Raw genomic sequence first — 19999 nt, 5'->3', positions numbered from 1 at the left:
GAAACTGCCTGAGATAACTGGTATGATTGCTTGGATCGTCTCAGTTATCGTCTCCGATTGCTTGGAACACCCACTTGCATTGCCGAAAAGCCACAAAAATCTCCAGCTGGCCTCAAGAAAAGCTGATAAAACCTTGACTTTACCCCTGCCGGTGTGTCCAGGCGTTGCTGCAGAGTGTTTACAGACCTCTGGTTGGCCCATTTATAAATCTCCTCGCAATTTGCAATGAATATACTGTAATTTAACGTCTGCTGAAGTGAGGATTTATACGCCGGCTTTCTTTTTAAGAGACGGACCCTCCTCTGGTGTTATGTTTGCGGCCTTGAAAAAGCCTTAAAACAGAAACATGCACACAGGGCACCCCCACGTCCCCCCGTCAAGCCACAATTGAGTACGGCGTCGAGATTCCAATCACGGCCGAGCCAGCAGACTGCGGGGATTATTTATGCTGGAAAGGAGAGGGTAACCTCGAGACGGGGGGAAGAGATGAGCGTGTGTTTTTTGCATTTCGTGTGAGGTCCACCAGGCTCTCTTAAGGACATTTAGAGGAATCCGGTTACCGCTTTAACAGCTCGGAAAGACAGTGCCTTGCTATTTCTGTTCAAAAACATTACTTGACATTCCTTGTTTAAAGTGTGACGTATAGTCCGGTGTTCTACAATAAACACTTGGCAGTTTACGTGTTGGAGAGGAATGTCTGCACGTCATTACCGATGGTCTTCCCAGCGCTAGTAGCAAGGGGGGATTACATCATCCCGCTTATTTACAATCTTCATGGAGCCTGACGAGAGAGAGCATTTCACATACTGGGAATTTTAGAGGACAGGAAAGCGCAGTCACCTTGCTTTGGTGAAGGTGAAGAAAAAGAGTCGTAATCTCGTAAGGCACAATAATCATCAGCAAGCAGTTGGATGGTTTGCAAATTACCTCACAAGTAGAACTCAGGCTGTTCAGATAGAAGGTTCCTCCTCGGAGGTACTGCAAGTGAAAAAGGGTGTCCCTCAAGGTTCTGTGTTGGGTCCCTTATTATTCACTATTTACATAAATAATCTTGGACAGAATATTCCGAACTCAACTTTCCATTTCTATGCTGATGATACTGTCATATACTGCACAGCACCCACTCTTGCTGAGGCTTTTAAATATCTACAACATGCATTTGACAGAGTACAAGAACAACTTTGCTATCTTCAACTGGTTTTAAATGCAGAGAAAACAAAGTGTATGCTCTTTACCACATCAAAAACTGTAAGATCATCACTGTGTGAGAACATTTTAACAAGAAATGGGCAACAAATTATGTTAGTATCTGCTTTTAAATATTTAGGATTTTTAATTGATGACCACTTGAGTTTTAAGGAGCACATTCAGTATGTTGTAAAAAAACTGAAACTTTTACTGGGATTTTATTATAGAAACAAGTCTTGCTTTTCTTTTACTGTGAAACAGAAATTGGTGGAAACAACCTTTTTACCTGTTATTGACTATGGAGATGTGTTGTACATGAATGCTACTGCTGGTTGTCTCCACAAGCTGGATAGTGTGTACCACGGGGCACTGAGATTCATCACCAACTGCGCTCCCCTTACTCACCATTGTGTGTTATACTCAATGGTTAACTGGACATCTTTATGTGCTCGACGCCTCAATCATTGGTATGTTTTCATCTACAAAACCATTCTGGGTATCACTCCATCTTATCTGTCTTGTCTTTTAACAAAGAAACAAGGAAGTCACAATCTTCGTTCAATGAATGTTCTGCAATTTGTCGTCCCCAAAGTAAGAACTGAACTGGGCAAGAAAGCATTTAGGTTTTCAGCACCAAAGGCTTGGAATAACCTACAATCGAACATTAAACTTCAAACCCTAGTTACGTTGAATGAGTTTAAAGCTTCTGTGAAAGGATTGCAGTCTACCTTGTCTGTATGCACATGTGTCATGTGAGCAAGTTTTAATGTTGTAAATGTGATGTTTTATGTATTTGTTTACTGTTTTTAATGTAACCTTGCTGCTGCCCTCTTGGCCAGGTCTCCCTTGGAAAAGAGATCTTTGATCTCAATGGGATTTTACCTGGTTAAATAAAGGCTAATAATAATAAATCACACTAATCTTGCAAAATTCAAACTACAGAATGGCTGGACCGCTTTTCTTAATGGGGGGGGGGACACACATTTGATGCTTTCTTTGAAGTGGTACCGCGGTTTGTGTTAGTAATCCATTCCAATCCTGGCTGCTCCTCCCCTGGAGCAAAAACACCTACTCAGTGGCCTAGTGGTTAGAGTGTCCGTCCTGAGATCGGTAGGTTGTGAGTTCAAACCCCGGCCGAGTCATACCAAAGACTATAAAAATGGGACCCATTACCTCCCTGCTTGGCACTCAGCATCAAGGGTTGGAATTGGGGGTTAAATCACCAAAATGATTCCCGGGCGCGGCCACCGCTGCTGCCCACTGCTCCCCTCACCTCCCAGGGGGTGATCAAGGGTGATGGGTCAAATGCAGAGAATAATTTCGCCACACCTAGTGTGTGTGTGACAATCATTGGTACTTTAACTTTAACTTTAAAACCAACAGGCTGGAGATGGAAGATCAGCGCCCGGTGGCTGGCATGTAGGCCGCCCAGTCAGCAGATCTGGGTTCAAATCTCCATTTGGGCATCTCTGTGTGGAGTTAGTATGTTCTCCCCATGCGTGCGTGGGTTTTCTCCAAGTACTCTGGTTTACTCCAACATTCCAAAGATATGCCTGTTAGGTTTATTGGAGACTCTAAATTAAATCTTTAGGCATGAATGCAGGTGTGAATGGATGCGTGCTCTGCTACTTTTGTCACTGTCAAGTATACTGCATTTGGTGCTACTGCTATTGAAACATTAATTTCCCTGAAGACACCCGCACAGGGGATCGATACAATTGTATATACTCTAATCTAATCTAATCTAATGTGATTGACTGAAAGGAGGCTCTGTCATATAGTCGACCCTTGGATTCAAGAAGAACAGTGTGGTTTTCGTCCTGGTCGTGGAATTGTGGAGTAGGCCTTTGACCCTGTCCCTAGGAAATCTTGAGTGTGCGCTTACCTCTGCGGACTGCCAATTATGTTTTGGTCTGAAGTCGGACTCGTTTCCCCTGAGGGTAGGACTCCGCCATGGCTGCCCTTTGTCACTGATTCAGTTCATAACTTTTATGGACAGAATTGCTAGGCCCAGTCAGGGGATCCAGTTTGGTGGCTGCAGGATTATGTCTCTGCTTTTTGCTGATGATGTGATCCTGTTGGCTTCATCGGGCTGTGATCTTAGTGTGAAGCGACTGGGATGAGAATCAGTACCTCCATGTCGGAGTCCATGATTCTCGCCCTGAAAAAGCTGGAATATCATATGCGGGGCGGGGAGGAGATCCTGCCCCAAGTGGAAGAGATTAAGTACCTTGGGTTCTTGTTCATGAGTCAGGGAAGAATGGATCGTGACATCGACAGGCAGATCGATGCGGACTCTGCCTCGGTCCATCATGGTGAAGAGGGAAATGAGCCAGAAGGCAAAGCTCTTAATTTACCAGTCAATCTATGTTTATACCATCAGCTATGGTCATGAGCTTTGGGTGATGACCGAGAGGATAAAATGGCAGGCACAAGCAGCCAAAAAGAGTTTTGTCCGTAGGATGGCGGGACCCTGCCTTAGAGATAAATTAAGAAGCTCTGAGGAACTCGAAGTAAAGCCAGGAGAAGAGCCAGATAAGGTGCCTCAAACATCTAGTCAGGATGCTTCACTGGGGAAGTGTTCAGGGCATGTGCGATCAGTAGGAAGCCTCGGGGAAGACCCAGGACAATTTGGAGAGACTATGTCTCTCAGTTGGCCTGTGACTCCTCGGGATTAAGAAGATGAATGGACAAATATAACGACAAATTTGTTGATTCAAACAGTTTCATTTGTTTCAATTGTTTTTAGCAAGAGAACGTGTTTTCAAGTTGTATGTTGGTATTCTTTTGTACAATGGCAGACATGTGACATGCACGTCTTCTAAAAAGTCTTGATTTGACTGTCACATTATAAACCGTACCCACTCGGCGTCCATTGCACCCGGTCCCTCCCAGGGTTTCTCATTGTCCCATTTGGTTGAGGTTTTTTGTTCTTGCCCGGATATAGGTTCAGATCCAAAGATGTCGTTGTGGTTTGTGAAGCCCTTTGAGGCACTTGTGATTAAGGGCTATATGAATACATTTTGATTGATTGGGGCAGCATGGTGGATTGTACGTGTGCCTCACAATATGAAGATCCTGGGTTCGATCCCCAGGCTCTGTCTTTCTGTGTGGAGTTTGCATGTTCTCCCCGTGACGGCTTCCTCCCACCTCCAAAGACATGCACCTGGGGATAGGTTGATTGGCAACACTAAATTGGCCCTAGTGTGTGAATGTGAGTGAGAATGTTGTCTGTCTATCTGTCTTGGCCCTGTGATGAGGTGGGGACTTGTCCAGAGTGTACTCCACCCACCGCCCGAATGCAGCTGGGATAGGCTCCAGCACCCCCGCAACCCTCAAAGATGGTGGATGATTTAAAACAGAAAATCTAATGCGTCACAAATTGAGTTGTCAGACAACAAGACCAGAGGGCTGATTGTGTTATTTTAGGCTCCAAATTTGGCCAGAATGTACATAAAAGCTTATAAAAGCTTTTTTCCCCTGTCACTTCCATACACACACCAGCGACCTGCAGGGATACAGCGACGCATGCTTGGAAAAAAGTGACTCAGTAGTTGGGTGATTAGAAAACAGAAAATGAGTCATGATGCACATTTTAAGGCAGTGCTTCTCAATTATATTCTGTCATGACCCTCCTGGGGAAAAAAAAAACATTACTATGGAGAACCTGATCATGTTTATTTACTTGTTTATTTATCTGTAAAACGCACTGTGTGAGTTGAGTTATTCTTTTAATGTGCCACTGACGACTCATCTTTTCTTATTATTCCTCTTTTAAACTTCCCCATCTCTTTTCCTCCAATAGCTCTGTGCACGTGACCCTGTGTACTTACTACTTCTAAGGAACTCCTTGATTTGATTGAGCACTGCTGGCAACTAGCTGCAGGCCTGTGTATTATTCTAACAAGAATACTAGTGTGTAGACACAAATAATGAAAATCTCCCTTGTTGCACGCGACCCCCCCCCCCCCCCCCCCCTGTTTAATTGCCATCTACCAGTTGTTACATTGACAACAGGATTTGTGGCCTTTGAATAATTAAAAACAAAAAACAGGTCTTCAAAAAAACATTTCCATCCATCCATCTTCTTCCGCTTATCCGAGGTCAGGTCGCGGGGGAAGCAGCCTAAGCAGGGAAGCCCAGACTTTCCTCTCCCCAGCCACTTCGTCCAGCTCCTCCCGGGGGATCCCGAGGCGTTCTCAGGACAGCCGGGAGACATATTCTTCCCAACGTGTCTTGGGTCTTCCCCGTGGCCTCCTACCGATTGGACGTGCCCTAAACACCTCCCTAGGGAGGCGTTCGGGTGGCATCCTGACCAGATGCCCGAACCACCTCATCTGGCTCCTCTCTATGTGGAGGAGCAGCGGCTTTACTTTGAGCTCCCCCCGGATGGCAGAGCTTCTCACCCTATCTCTAAGGGAGAGCCCCGCCACCCGGCGGAGGAAACTCATTTCGGCCGCCTGTACCCGTGATCTTGTCCTTTCAGTCATAACCCAAAGCTCATGACCATAGGTGAGGATGGGAACGTAGATCGACCGGTAAATTGAGAACTTTTCCTTCTGGCTAAGCTCCTTCTTCACCACAACGGATCGATACAGCGTCCACATTACTGAAGATGCCGCACCGATCCGCCTGTCGATCTCACGATCCACTCTTCCCCCACTCGTGAACAAGACTCCTAGGTACTTGAACTCCTCCACTTGGGGCAGGGTCTCCTCCCCAACCCGGAGATGGCACTCCACCCTTTTCCGGGCAAGAACCATGGACTCTGACTTGGAGGTGCTGATTCTCATCCCAGTTGCTTCACACTCGGCTGCGAACCGATCCAGTGAGAGCTGAAGATCCTGGCCAGATGAAGCCATCAGGACCACATCATCTGCAAAAAGCAGAGACCTTATCCTGCAGCCACCAAACCGGATCCCCTCAACGCCTTGACTGCACCTAGAAATTCTGGCCATAAAAGTTATGAACAGAATCGGAGACAAAGGGCAGCCTTGGCGGAGTCCAACCCTCACCGGAAACGTATCCGACTTACTGCCGGCAATGCGGACCAAGCTCTGACACTGATCATACAGGGAGCGGACAGCCACAATCAGACAGTCCGATACCCCATACTCTCTGAGCACTCCCCACAGGACCTCCCGAGGCACACGGTCAAATGCCTTCTCCAAGTCCACAAAGCACATGTAGACTGGTTGGGCAAACTCCCATGCACTTTCAAGGACCCTGCCGAGAGTATAGAGCTGGTCCACAGTTCCACGACCAGGACGAAAACCACACTGTTCCTCCTGAATCCGAGGTTCGACTTTCCGGCGTAGCCTCCTCTCCAGTACACCTGAATAAACCTTACCGGGAAGGCTGATATTAAAAAACATTTCATAAAACTTCATATTTGGTTCAATAATAACTGATTGGTTTCATATAAAGCCTTTCTGGACAATCAAAGCACTCTAGAGGGAGATCCCATTATTCAGTCAGTCTACATTCCACATAGACACTGGAGGCAAGTTGGGTGAAGAGTCTTGCCCCAAGGACACAACAGCAGTCGGATTCAAACCTGGACGACCTGCTCTACCTCCTGATGCACTGTCCTACTTAACACTAGTTGTGCATCACATCAAACCGCTATGTACAGACATGCACTTGCACTGGGATAGCGCCGCTTTGCTACCACAATTGTAAATAATCCTCAATGTGTATTTACTCTGGGGTTTAAGTATACTGGAAAATAAAAATGGGGCAGGGGGCGTGCATGAAAAGTAAAGGAATTTTAATACACATCGTCCTATGAACCCTTAGTCCTTATTGTCTTTTCACAAGAATGTGCCGACTGGAAAACTACAGCACATTGGCAAATGAGAACAACATACTTACAAAAAAAAAAGGATATTCAGAAGATCTGTAAAAGTTGTAAAAATCATAAAACATTGTTCCATTGATACATCTTCGTTTTGCCTTGTAACTTCCAACATGTAGTGCATGAGAATTAGGGGGGGGGGGATTATTATAGCATGGATGTTACATTACGTGCTGGCCCTTATGCTGGTGAGCAAAGGCAGCTGCTTGTCTCCTGGCAACTGTCACCTCCTTATGCTGCCACACTGACGGTGTCTTTCATGTACTTACAGTACATGCTGCACAAGGTTGGCTCTTACTTTAGGAACATAACACCAAGTACTAATATCAATGAAATAGGGTTGTACGGTATATCGATATTAGTATAGTACCGCGATACTATTTTAACAAAAAATCTTAGGGTACATAAACATATGTTTCTTATTGCATGTTTGTCCTTAAATAAAATAGTGAACATACAAGACAACTTAACTTGTCTTTTAGTAGTAAGTAAGCAAACAAAGGCTACTAATTTAGTCTGCTGACATATGCAGTAACATATTGTGTCATTTGTCATTCTATTATTTTGTCAAAATTATTAAAAATTAAAAAATTACAGTTGGTACAAAATGCGGCTGCTAGACTTTTGACAAGAACAAGAAAGTTTGATCATATTACGCCTATACTGGCTCACCTGCACTGGCTTCCTGTGCACTTAAGATGTGACTTTAAGGTTTTACTACTTACGTATAAAATACTACACGGTCTAGCTCCGTCCTATCTTGTCGATTGCATTGTACCATATGTCCCGGCAAGAAATCTGCGTTCAAAGAACTCCGGCTTATTAGTGATTCCCAGAGCCCAAAAAAAGTCTGCGGGCTATAGAGCGTTTTCTATTCGCGCTCCAGTACTATGGAATGCCCTCCCGGTAACAATTAGAGATGCTACCTCAGTAGAAGCATTTAAGTCCCATCTTAAAACTCATTTGTATACTCTAGCCTTTAAATAGCCCCCCTGTTAGACCAGTTGATCTGCCGTTTCTTTTCTTTTCTCCTCTGCTCCCCTTTTCCTTGAGGGGGGGGGGGCACAGGTCCGGTGGCCATGGATGAAGTGCTGGCTGTCCAGAGTCGGGACCCGGGGTGGACCGCTCGCCTGTGCATCGGCTGGGAACATCTCTGCGCTGCTGACCCGTCTCCGCTCGGGATGGTGTCCTGCTGGCCCCACTATGGACTGGACTCTTACTATTATGTTGGATCCACTATGGACTGGACTCTCACAATATTATGTCAGACCCACTCGACATCCATTGCTTTCGGTCTCCCCTAGAGGGGGGGGGGGGTTACCCACATATGCGGTCCTCTCCAAGGTTTCTCATAGTCATTCACATCGACGTCCCACTGGGGTGAGTTTTTCCTTGCCCGTATGTGGGCTTTGCACCGAGGATGTCGTTGTGGCTTGTGCAGCCCTTTGAGACACTTGTGATTTAGGGCTATATAAATAAAGATTGATTGATTGATAGATTGATTAAGGACAAGTGGTAGAAAATGAATTATTAATATACTTGTTTATTTACTGTTAATATCTGCTTAATTTATCTTTTAACATGTTCTATCAACACTTCTGTTAAAATGTAATAATCAATTTTGTTGTTTGGATGCTTAACATTAGTTTTGGATGATACCACAAATTTGGGTATCAATCCGATACCAAGTAGTTACAGGATCATACATTGGTCATATTCAAAGTCCTCATGTGTCCAGGGACATATTTCCTGAGTTTATAAACATAATATAAATATTAAAAAAAAAACGAAAGAAGATGTGATGCCAAAGAATATCGACGTAATCATAGTAGTATCGACGAGATACGCTCCTGTACTTTGGTATCATTACAAGGGTATCAATACAGTGGGTGTTAGGTGTAGATCCACCCATGTGCACGTGCACACATACAAAAGCAGTCTAAGAGAAGCACTGAACAATTTGCAGTCATCTTGTTGTTATAATAATAATAATAATAATGGATTAGATTTTATATCGCGCTTTTCTATTATTAGATACTCAAAGCGCTCACAGAGAAGTGGGAACTAGAGATGAATGCGTTAAAATGTAATATCGGAAATTATCGGTATCGTTTTATTTTAATTATCGGTATCGTTTTTTTGTTTTTGTTTGTTTTTTATTTGTTTTTTTTAATTAAATCAACATAAAAAACACAAGATACATTTACAATTAGTGCACCAACCCAAAAAACCTCCCTCGCCTCATTCACACAAAAGGGTTGTTTCTTTCTGTTATTAATATTCTGGTTCCTACATTATATATCAATATATATCAATACAGTCTGCAAGGGATACAGTCCGTAAGCACTAGAGATGCGCGGATAGGCAATTTATTTCATCCGCAACCGCGTCAGAAAGTCGTCAACCATCCGCCATCCACCCGATGTAACGTTTGATCAGAACTGCACCCGCCCGCCATCCGCCCGTTGTTATATATCTAATATTAATTAAAAAAAAAAAAAAAAGGGTGAAAACTACGCGAATTGCACCTTGTGCAGACAAGATTTTTCGATCGGACTCGGAGGAATTAGCGATGTAAAAGACCACGTTGGGACAAAAAAACACAAGTCTAATGCCGTTGCTAGCGATACAAGTGGAAAACTTTCAACGTTTTTCGTCGCCCAAACAGATTCTTTGGATGTGATAAATGCCGAAGTTTTATTTACGGAGGCAATAATTGAGCATGGACTTCCAATCGCACTGGCTGATCACATGGGACAGTTAATGTAATGCAACCTTTAAAAATCATTACGCGGTGATCGCGATCCCAAAAATAAACTTTTCATGCATGATAATGTCCAGAAAAATTTGCTTTATATTACTATAGAGTCCTTTTAACGAATGAGTTTGATGGTTTATCACAAACCTTAAATGAAATTCCATGGCCACCGTCCTGCTCTCTATATCAACCAGGGTGAGCCCCACCCCTTTCGTGAGCGCACTGCGAAAGCGGACGAGGCGGGGTGTCGGTGCGGTGGGCGCGGTAGTGACCCTGGACGTGCGTCGGGCCCTTCTCGCGGATCGCCTCAGCTACGGCTCCCGGTGGGGCCCTCTCGGGGGAAGGGGCCTCGGTCCCGGACCCCGGCGAGGCGTCCCTTCTCCGCTCCGTAAAAGTGTCCATCTCTTTTCTTTTTTTTTCTTCTGTTGTAGCATATGCAGCAGGTGCCTGCTCGTTTTTCGTATGTGGGTAACAACATTTAACTATGTATATATATTTCCGAATTGGTTTAACTGCCACCCGCAAAAAAAATAAAAAATTTAAAAAAAAATCTAATTAATCCGCCCGACCCGACCCGCGAGCGGATAAAATCTTATTGTTTTTAATTTCATCCGCCCGATCCGCGGATAATCCGCGGACTCCGCGGTTGTGTCCGCAAACCGCGCATCTCTAGTAAGCACACATGATTGTGGTCCACTAATAGTACTAACCTTTAACAGTTAATTTTACTCATTTTCATTTATTACTAGTTTCTATGTAACTGTTTTTATATTGTTTTACTTTCTTTTTTATTCAAGAAAATGTATTTAATTTATTCATCTTATTTTATTAAAAAAAATTTAAAGTACCTTATCTTAAACCATGCCTGGTTGTCCAAATTAGGCATAATAATGTGTTAATTCCACGACTGTATATATCGGTTGATATCGGTATCGGTAATTAAAGAGTTGGACAATACCGGAATATCGGATATCGGCAAAAAAGCCATTATCGGACATCCCTAGTGGGAACCCATCATTCATTCACACCTGGTGGTGGTAAGCTACATTTGTAGCCACAACCGCCCTGGGGTAGACTGACAGAAGCAAGGCTGCCAGTTTGCGCTTACGGCCCCTCCGACCACCACCTATCATTCATTCATCATTCATTCACCAGTGTGAGCGGCACCGGGGGCAAGGGTGAAGTGTCCTGCCCAAGGAAGCGAACCTGCAACCCTCAGGTTTCTGGCACGGCCGCTCTACCCACTACGCCATACCGCCCCCATTATGATAGAATATACATTCAGTGACAGCTATCCAAATCGCTATCATTAGCTCACAACCCATAATGCACGTTCATGTGTTATGTAGGTAATTACGCCATTATGTCTGAGAAGCCGTGAGTGTGAGATATACTGTGTAAAAAACATTGGAAAGTAGCACCCTCGAGGCATTTGTGTAAATGCTGCAAACAGCCCCTTTAACATTTAGAGCTACATTTATTACAGTACATTCAGTAAATATTACAATATGACTCACGCATGAAAGAAACACTAAATACGACTCACCTCTTGTGTTGATTCTCCTTGCGATCCACTGAGCCCAGACTCTGCAAATGAGAACAAAATAGAAATGAGAGGCAAAATCGAGTCGAGAACAATTATTTTTGCGCTATAAAAACACAATTGAGCTATAATACGGCATTCTCACAGTAACCTCAATCGGTTTTTGCTGAGTGAGGACTTTATAGGGCGAGGGTGTCCAAACCTTTTGACTGGTGGGCCCGCATTGGGCTTAAAGAATTTGAACAAAAGCCGACTGCATGCAAAGTAACGAGACATACAGGATATACATATATACATACAGTCGTGGTCAAAAGTTTACATGCACTTGTGAACGACATAATGTCATGGCTGTCTTGAGTTTCCAATAATTTCTACAACTCTTATTTTTTTGTGATAGAGTGATTGGAGCACATACTTGTTGGTCACAAAAAAACATTCATGAAGTTTGGTTCTTTTATGAATTTATTATGGGTCTACTGAAAATGTGAGCAAATCTGCTGGGTCAAAAGTATACATACAGCAATGTTAATATTTGCTTACATGTCCCTTGGCAAGTTTCACTGCAATAAGGCACTTTTGGTAGCCATCCACAAGCTTCTGGTTGAATTGTTGACCACTCCTCTTGACAAAAGTGGTGCAGTTCAGCTAAATGTGTTGGTTTTCTGACATGGACTTGTTTCTTCAGCATTGTCCACATGTTGTCAGTACTTTAGGAAGGTCATTCTAAAACCTTAATTCTAGCCTGATTTAGCCATTCCTTTTACCACTTTTGAGGTGTGTTTGGGGTCATTGTCCTGTTGGAACACCCAACTGCGCCCAAGACCCAACCTGATGATGATTTTAGGTTGTCCTGAAGAATTTGGAGGTAATCCTCCTTTTTCATTGTCCCATTTACCGTCTGTAAAGCACCAGTTCCATTGGCAGCAAAACAGGCCCAGAGCATAATACTACAACCACCATGCTTGACCGTAGGAATTGTGTTCTTGGGATTAAAGGCCTCACCTTTTCTCCTCCAAACATATTGCTGGGTATTGTGGCCAAACATCTAAATTTTTCTTTCATTTGACCACAGAACTTTCCTCCAGAAGGTCTTATCTTTGTGATGTGATGTCAGAAACAAGTCCATGTCAGAAAACCAACAAATTTAGCTGAACTGCACCAATTTTGTCAAGAGGAGTGATATATATATATATATATACATACATACATACATACATACATACATACATATATATATATATATATATATATACATATATATATATATATATATATATATATATATATATATATATATATATATATATATATATATATATGTATGTGTGGGAAAAAATCACAAGACTATTTCATCTCTACAGGCCTGTTTCATGAGGGGGGTACCCTCAATCGTCAGGAGATTTTAATGGGAGCATTCGCATACCATGGTTTATATAGGGCACAGAGTGGGTGGGTACAGGCTGGCCTAGGGGCGTGGTGATTGGCTCATGTGTTACCTAGGAGGTGTTTCCGTCTATGGCGGCATGTTGTTACAATTTCGCTGCGCTTGTTGAGGGATGACAGGTCTGGACGGTAAATAATAAACAGTTTCTCTTTCAAGCATAGGTTGCATCTTTTATTACCACTATTGTAAGGTGTGCTGGATGCAAGAATTTGCCATGTTATTGAATATTCAACATTATTGTCTTTGAGGTCCCAAATGTGTTTGCTGAGTTCTGTGGTATTTCGCAGGTTTTTGTTCCTGAAAGAAGCCTTGTGATTGTTCCATCTGGTTTTGAATTCTCCCTCGGTTAATCCTACATATGTGTCGGATGTGTTAATGTCCTTGCGTATTACCTTAGATTGGTAGACAACTGATGTTTGTAAGCAATCAGGTTTCTTTCGACAATTACATCCTTTGTTGGTTTTGGAGTCGCTCTGTCTGAGGGCCGACGGCTCATTTGCAATTGTTTTGTTGTGGTTTGAGATGATTTGTCGTATATTGTTCATGCAGCTGTAGCTCAATTTAATGTTGTTCTTGTTGAATACTTTTCTTAGGATGTTGTCAGTACTTTAGGAAGGTTATTCTAAAACCTTAATTCTAGCCTGATTTAGCCATTCCTTTTACCACTTTTGAGGTGTGTTTGGGGTCATTGTCCTGTTGGAACACCCAACTGCGCCCAAGACCCAACTTGATGATGATTTTAGGTTGTCCTGAAGAATTTGGAGGTAATCCTCCTTCTTCATTGTCCCATATATATATATATATATATATATATATATATATATATATATATATATATATATATATATATATATATATATATATATATATATATATACATATATATATACACATACAAACACACACACATGAGTACATATAACAATATAATGGATATATAATAAATCCATCCATTTCCCACCACTTTTCCCTCTCGGGGTCGCGGGGGTGAATGGAGCCTATCCCAGCTGCATTGAATTATTAAAATTGGTTATTAAGAGCATGTGAAAGTTCAACTCCTACCTTGTTTACTTCAGTGATAACCTCCTTAAAGTTTTTTCATCAATCAGAAATATCAAGCAGCTAAAATGCGCCAAACATGGAAAGTGTAAAGAAAGCGTTTTGCATTTTCCCATCATCCCTTGTAATGGATTTAGATGGGTGTAATTTAGATTATTTTTCTATGTTGATTTTACATTATTTATAATATCCACAATGTTCAATGATATGATATATTTTATTTCAAATATGCAAAGAACAAGAGCAAGCCTGATCCAATACAGTGCTATAGCCTTAACAGCCATTATAACAAAATGAAAACAATGGAGAATAAAAAGGAAAAAAAATAAACAAAATGAGCAATGGACTTTATTTTCTTTTTATTTTATTTTTTTACATATTTGAAAAGGAGTGAGAAGTTTACACTTATTTAATCCCACCCCTTTTCTTTAAATCATAAATTACTCTGAGCTAGAACTACCTGTTCACTCTATGTTCAAACTTAACAATGATCATGTTGTATTATGTGTGACCATGTATGTTAACTTTTTGTGCTAGTTAATTTTTTTTTCCCTGCACCATGACTAGGGAAGGTTGTTTGGATTGGGTCATATCAGTAATATGATGTGCTGTATTTTAACAGGTATCATTATTGGATGAGGTAATTTTGTTGGTCACCTGATGGTGACACAATTGTAGCTACCAGACCCCTGGCTATTTTTGTATATGATATGAATACACCACGTCCTGCCATTGAAGACTCCAGGGGACCGTAGTTTGAACGCCACTGTTTTAGGACAACTGCACTTTTGACTATCATTCACTACCCTTATGTAAGACGAGAACAGATAAGTTTTTATTTTTTTATGCATTCTAATTAGTAAATAAACGCGATCAAAAGTCCGCTTATAATGGAGCCAAGGAGATTCGCTCTATTCTGCCTATAAAAGCCCTTCAAAACATCAAAAAACATCCATTAGGGTTTTATTTACATGATGTAAGTATACAGGTAAAAGCCAGTAAATTAGAATATTTTTGAAAAACTTGATTTATTTCAGTAATTGCATTCAAAAGGTGTAACGTGTACATTATATTTATTCATTGCACACAGACTGATGCATTCAAATGTTTATTTCATTTAATTTTGATGATTTGAAGTGGCAACAAATGAAAATCCAAAATTCCGTGTGTCACAAAATTAGAATATTACTTAAGGCTAATACAAAAAAGGGATTTTTAGAAATGTTGGCCAACTGAAAAGTATGAAAATGAAAAATATGAGCATGTACAATACTCAATACTTGGTTGGAGCTCCTTTTGCCTCAATTACTGCGTTAATGCGGCGTGGCATGGAGTCGATGAGTTTCTGGCACTGCTCAGGTGTTATGAGAGCCCAGGTTGCTCTGATAGTGGCCTTCAACTCTTCTGCGTTTTTGGGTCTGGCATTCTGCATCTTCCTTTTCACAATACCCCACAGATTTTCTATGGGGCTAAGGTCAGGGGAGTTGGCGGGCCAATTTAGAACAGAAATACCATGGTCCGTAAACCAGGCACGGGTAGATTTTGCGCTGTGTGCAGGCGCCAAGTCCTGTTGGAACTTGAAATCTCCATCTCCATAGAGCAGGTCAGCAGCAGGAAGCATGAAGTGCTCTAAAACTTGCTGGTAGACGGCTGCGTTGACCCTGGATCTCAGGAAACAGAGTGGACCGACACCAGCAGATGACATGGCACCCCAAACCATCACCCAACCATGCAAATTTTGCATTTCTTTTGGAAATCGAGGTCCCAGAGTCTGGAGGAAGACAGGAGAGGCACAGGATCCACGTTGCCTGAAGTCTAGTGTAAAGTTTCCACCATCAGTGATGGTTTGGGGTGCCATGTCATCTGCTGGTGTCGGTCCACTCTGTTTACTGAGATCCAGGGTCAACGCAGCCGTCTACCAGCAAGTTTTAGAGCACTTCATGCTTCCTGCTGCTGACCTGCTCTATGGAGATGGAGATTTCAAGTTCCAACAGGACTTGGCGCCTGCACACAGCGCAAAATCTACCCGTGCCTGGTTTACGGACCATGGTATTTCTGTTCTAAATTGGCCCGCCAACTCCCCTGACCTTAGCCCCATAGAAAATCTGTGGGGTATTGTGAAAAGGAAGATGCAGAATGCCAGACCCAAAAACGCAGAAGAGTTGAAGGCCACTATTAGAGCAACCTGGGCTCTCATAACACCTGAGCAGTGCCAGAAACTCATCGACTCCATGCCACGCCGCATTAACGCAGTAATTGAGGCAAAAGGAGCTCCAACCAAGTATTGAGTATTGTACATGCTCATATTTTTCATTTTCATACTTTTCAGTTGGCCAACATTTCTAAAAATCCCTTTTTTGTATTAGCCTTAAGTAATATTCTAATTTTGTGACACACGGAATTTTGGATTTTCATTTGTTGCCACTTCAAATCATCAAAATTAAATGAAATAAACATTTGAATGCATCAGTCTGTGTGCAATGAATAAATATAATGTACAAGTTACACCTTTTGAATGCAATTACTGAAATAAATCAAGTTTTTCAAAATATTCTAATTTACTGGCTTTTACCTGTATATGTAAAGTAGTAACAAGCACATTTATAGCAACATTTAATATTTTCGCATTTTTCTCATTTTAAGCATACGCGGCGCATTAATTTCAAAAACGCATCAAGACGTTCGCTTTTTTCTTCATGAGAGCCAACAAACATAATAAAACATCACTTACTGTACGAGGTCTGCTGTCATTAGGATGCTGACTGATAGAATCTTGTTATATTCCTGTTTTTTCGATGAAGAATGACTCATAATCCTCGCGAAGAAAAGGGGGGTGCACCCAAGCGTCTTTTTGTGTTGTTCTTTCCATTTCCATTCTAAATTTGCTGTCGAAGTGTACCAACTTGTGGATTACATCCTCATCCTTCTACTGTCAAGGTGAGAAACATTATTTATGATCAGGAATAAACTTTCACGAGCCGATGATGTCAACATGGCAATATTAACAAGTGATCACGGCGCCGCTATAATTAGTTGGTCTGTGTTAGCACCCGTAATAACAATATCACTAATACTTGGTTAATATTCAAGTTCCGAAATGTACATCAAGTATTTTTGGCGGTTTTTTTGGATGGTTATTTATTGGGTTTTACGGGCGGAATAGAGGACCTCCTATTGGCTCCATTGTAAGCTGACTTTTATTTACGTTTATTTGCGAGTTAGAATGCATTAAAAAAAATACATCAGTCGTCTTGTGAACGATAGGCAAAAATTCTAAAAAAAAAAAAAAAAAAAAAAGTGCAGTTCCCCTTTAAGACAAAATGTCTAACGTGCAAAATGAACACCGATAATACAGATGCTGAGAAAATAAACAGAATAAATCAATAAACATTATATTTCAGCCCTACTTATTGAGATGCGTAAGAGCATTCCTTAACACAGACACACACCCCCATACAAAAGATGCGGAACAACTGATGGTTTTCCCCTGCTGTCACCATCTTCTGGAGTATTATCGGTCTCAAAGAGAACAAACACACACCCACACACACACACACACGGGTGTGTTGTATGGGAACACATACCTTAGTGGCCTGAGGCTAGAGATACATTTTCGGAGCAAAATGCTTTGGCTGCTTGTGATGTTCCTCATGCCTCAGTGCCACGATTCATGACAGGTTACGAGTGATGAGCGGGGCCGATGCAGTGAAAGGACACCTTGCCACAAAAGCTACCTGTCACAAAAGTCAGTGCACTCATGCGCATAGCAGATTGTCGAAAGTCAATTTAAAAGCAGTCAGTGTACAGCTTGTATAGCAGTACAGGTTTACTATCCACTAAAAATGAGTCAACACACACATTATTGTCTCAATACAACACAAGATAAATGTATCCGGACAACAGGGGGGCTGTATGAGTGCTGCCCGGCACTGCGGAGCTACGGTTCTTTCTGTAAAATTTCCGACATGTTCTGTGACATTGTGAAGCTGGGCATGTTTCCCGACGAGATAAAGAGCCCAAACACGGTGATTGAGTGCCTTGCTAAGGAGCTGAAGGGGATCCTAAATCAAACACGAGTGGGGCATCCTTAAAGCAAAAGGGAAAAAAGATGAGGTGTCTTACAACAATGATTCTCACACTGTAGTTAATGGTACACCAAACAATTACTTGCTTAATAATTCAAACACAGTGCTATTGTTCAAACTGTGTGTAATGTAATGTTTTAAAGCCCTCCACAGCACAGAGTCAGCGCTTCTAAAAGTTTTTAACGATATCCTCCTGTCCACTGATTCTGGTAAATATGTTGTCCTGGTGCTTTTAGATCTGTCTGCTGCGTTCGACACCGTCGACCACGCCACCTTAATCACTCGTCTTGAGAACTGTGTGGGCATTAAGGGCACCGCCCTCAACTGGTTCCGGTCGTACCTAACCGACAGGAGTTTTTGTGTAAAAGTAGACAGTTTTATGTCGTCCACAGCTCCTTTACCACATGGGGTCCCCCAGGGCTCAATCCTTGCCCCAATTTTATTTGCGCTTTACCTTCTCCCCCTTGGTTCTATTTTTAGGAAGTACAGTATTGCATTTCATTTTTATGCCGATGATTGCCAGATTTATTTTCCCATGGCACAAAATAACACGGTTCAACGTCTTATTGACTGCCTGCACGACATCAAAGTCTGGCTTTCAGCTAACTTCCTGAGCCTAAATGAAGATAAAACAGAAGTTATGTTGTTCGGTCCAAGTCGCTCTCCCTCCCCCAACGTTGACCTCGGCACTCTGACCCCGTATCTCAGCGACTCTGTCACAAACCTGGGGGTAAAGTTTGACTCAGATTTTAAATTCGAAAAACAAATCAGCAGCGTCGTTCAAAAAAGCTTTTATCAATTACGCCAAATAGCGAAAGTGAAACCGCTTCTATCAAGACATGATCTTGAGAAATTAATCCACGCTTTTATCTCGACTCGTCTTGACTACTGCAATGCCTTGTATGTTGGCATTAGCCAGGCCTCCCTCGCCCGCCTGCAGCTCGTGCAGAACTCTGCTGCTCGTCTGCTAACACAGACCCGCAGACGTGAGCACATCACCCCTATTTTAGCGTCCCTTCACTGGCTCCCTGTGCGTTACCGAATACATTTTAAACTCCTTTTATTTGTTTTTAAATGTCTAAACAACCTCGCGCCAACCTATCTCTCCGACCTCCTTCAGCCTTACTGCCCCACCCGATCCTTAAGATCAGCCGATCAGCTGCTGTTGACGGTCCCTGACACAAGGCTGAAGCTTAGAGGTGACAGAGCTTTCGCCGTTGCTGCTCCCAAGCTCTGGAACGACCTACCCCTGAGTGTTAGACAAGCCTCCTCTCTTCCTGTTTTTAAATCTCTCTTAAAAACATACTTTTATTCCATGGCTTTTAACACTGAGTGATATCCATCCTGCAATGGCGCCCCATAATACACCTGCTGTGATCCTGTTTTTATGTTTTTATGTTTTTATTAATTCTATTTTAATTATTTATTTTTTTATCGTGTTCTGTTTGTGTTGTGTTGTGTTTGCTCGGTACTCGTTTTATCTTTTAACCTGTTCATTGTACAGCACTTTGGCTACCCCTGTGGTAAATTTTAAATGTGCTCTATAAATAAAGTTGATTTGATTTGATTAATGTTACAGTGGCCAAACATATTAAAAACCCCTGCTTTGTTTTAATGAATACCTAGGCCTACTACGCTACTGTATGTTAATGTTGGTCATTATGGGGGTTTTTGGAGAGCCAAGTGCTTTCTGAGGTGGTACTTGGTGGAAAGAGTTTGAGAACCTCTTTTTTTTTTTTGTAACATCCTTCATCTCCACTAGTGAAGTCATTATGGAGGAATGGAAGAATATTGTCACGGCGCATGCGCAATCCCGCATGTCATCTGCTGCAAACACAGCCGGCACCTCGGCTAGAAGCGCCAGGACACGCCACTGCTCGCTCTTCCCGCATCGCGGCCAGGCTGCAGGCAATCACCAATCAACACACCTGGGTCTGAAGAGGGCAGACAGCATAAAGACCAGCAGACCCGAAGATCCAGTGCCGGAACGTAGTTCACTCCTCGTAAATGGTAAATGGGTTATACCGTATTTTTCGGACTATAAGTCGCAATTTTTTTCATAGTT

At 42.3% G+C, this 19999-nt stretch overlaps 1 protein-coding gene across 1 annotated transcript in view; it reads right to left on the bottom strand.

Moving 5' to 3' along the window:
• ankfn1b (ankyrin repeat and fibronectin type III domain containing 1b) overlaps positions 1 to 11387 on the bottom strand; it is a 247154-nt gene extending 235767 nt beyond the window's left edge. The window contains exon 1 of the mRNA XM_061967684.2: positions 11350 to 11387. The gene's annotated coding sequence lies outside the window, so the exon portion shown is untranslated. The remainder of the gene's footprint in view (positions 1 to 11349) is intronic.
• Between the last annotated feature and the right edge of the window lie 8612 nt (positions 11388 to 19999).

This window comes from Nerophis lumbriciformis, linkage group LG11 (assembly GCF_033978685.3).
Source record: "Nerophis lumbriciformis linkage group LG11, RoL_Nlum_v2.1, whole genome shotgun sequence".
NCBI lineage: Eukaryota > Metazoa > Chordata > Actinopteri > Syngnathiformes > Syngnathidae > Nerophis > Nerophis lumbriciformis.
This window is presented reverse-complemented; position numbering and strand designations above follow the sequence as displayed.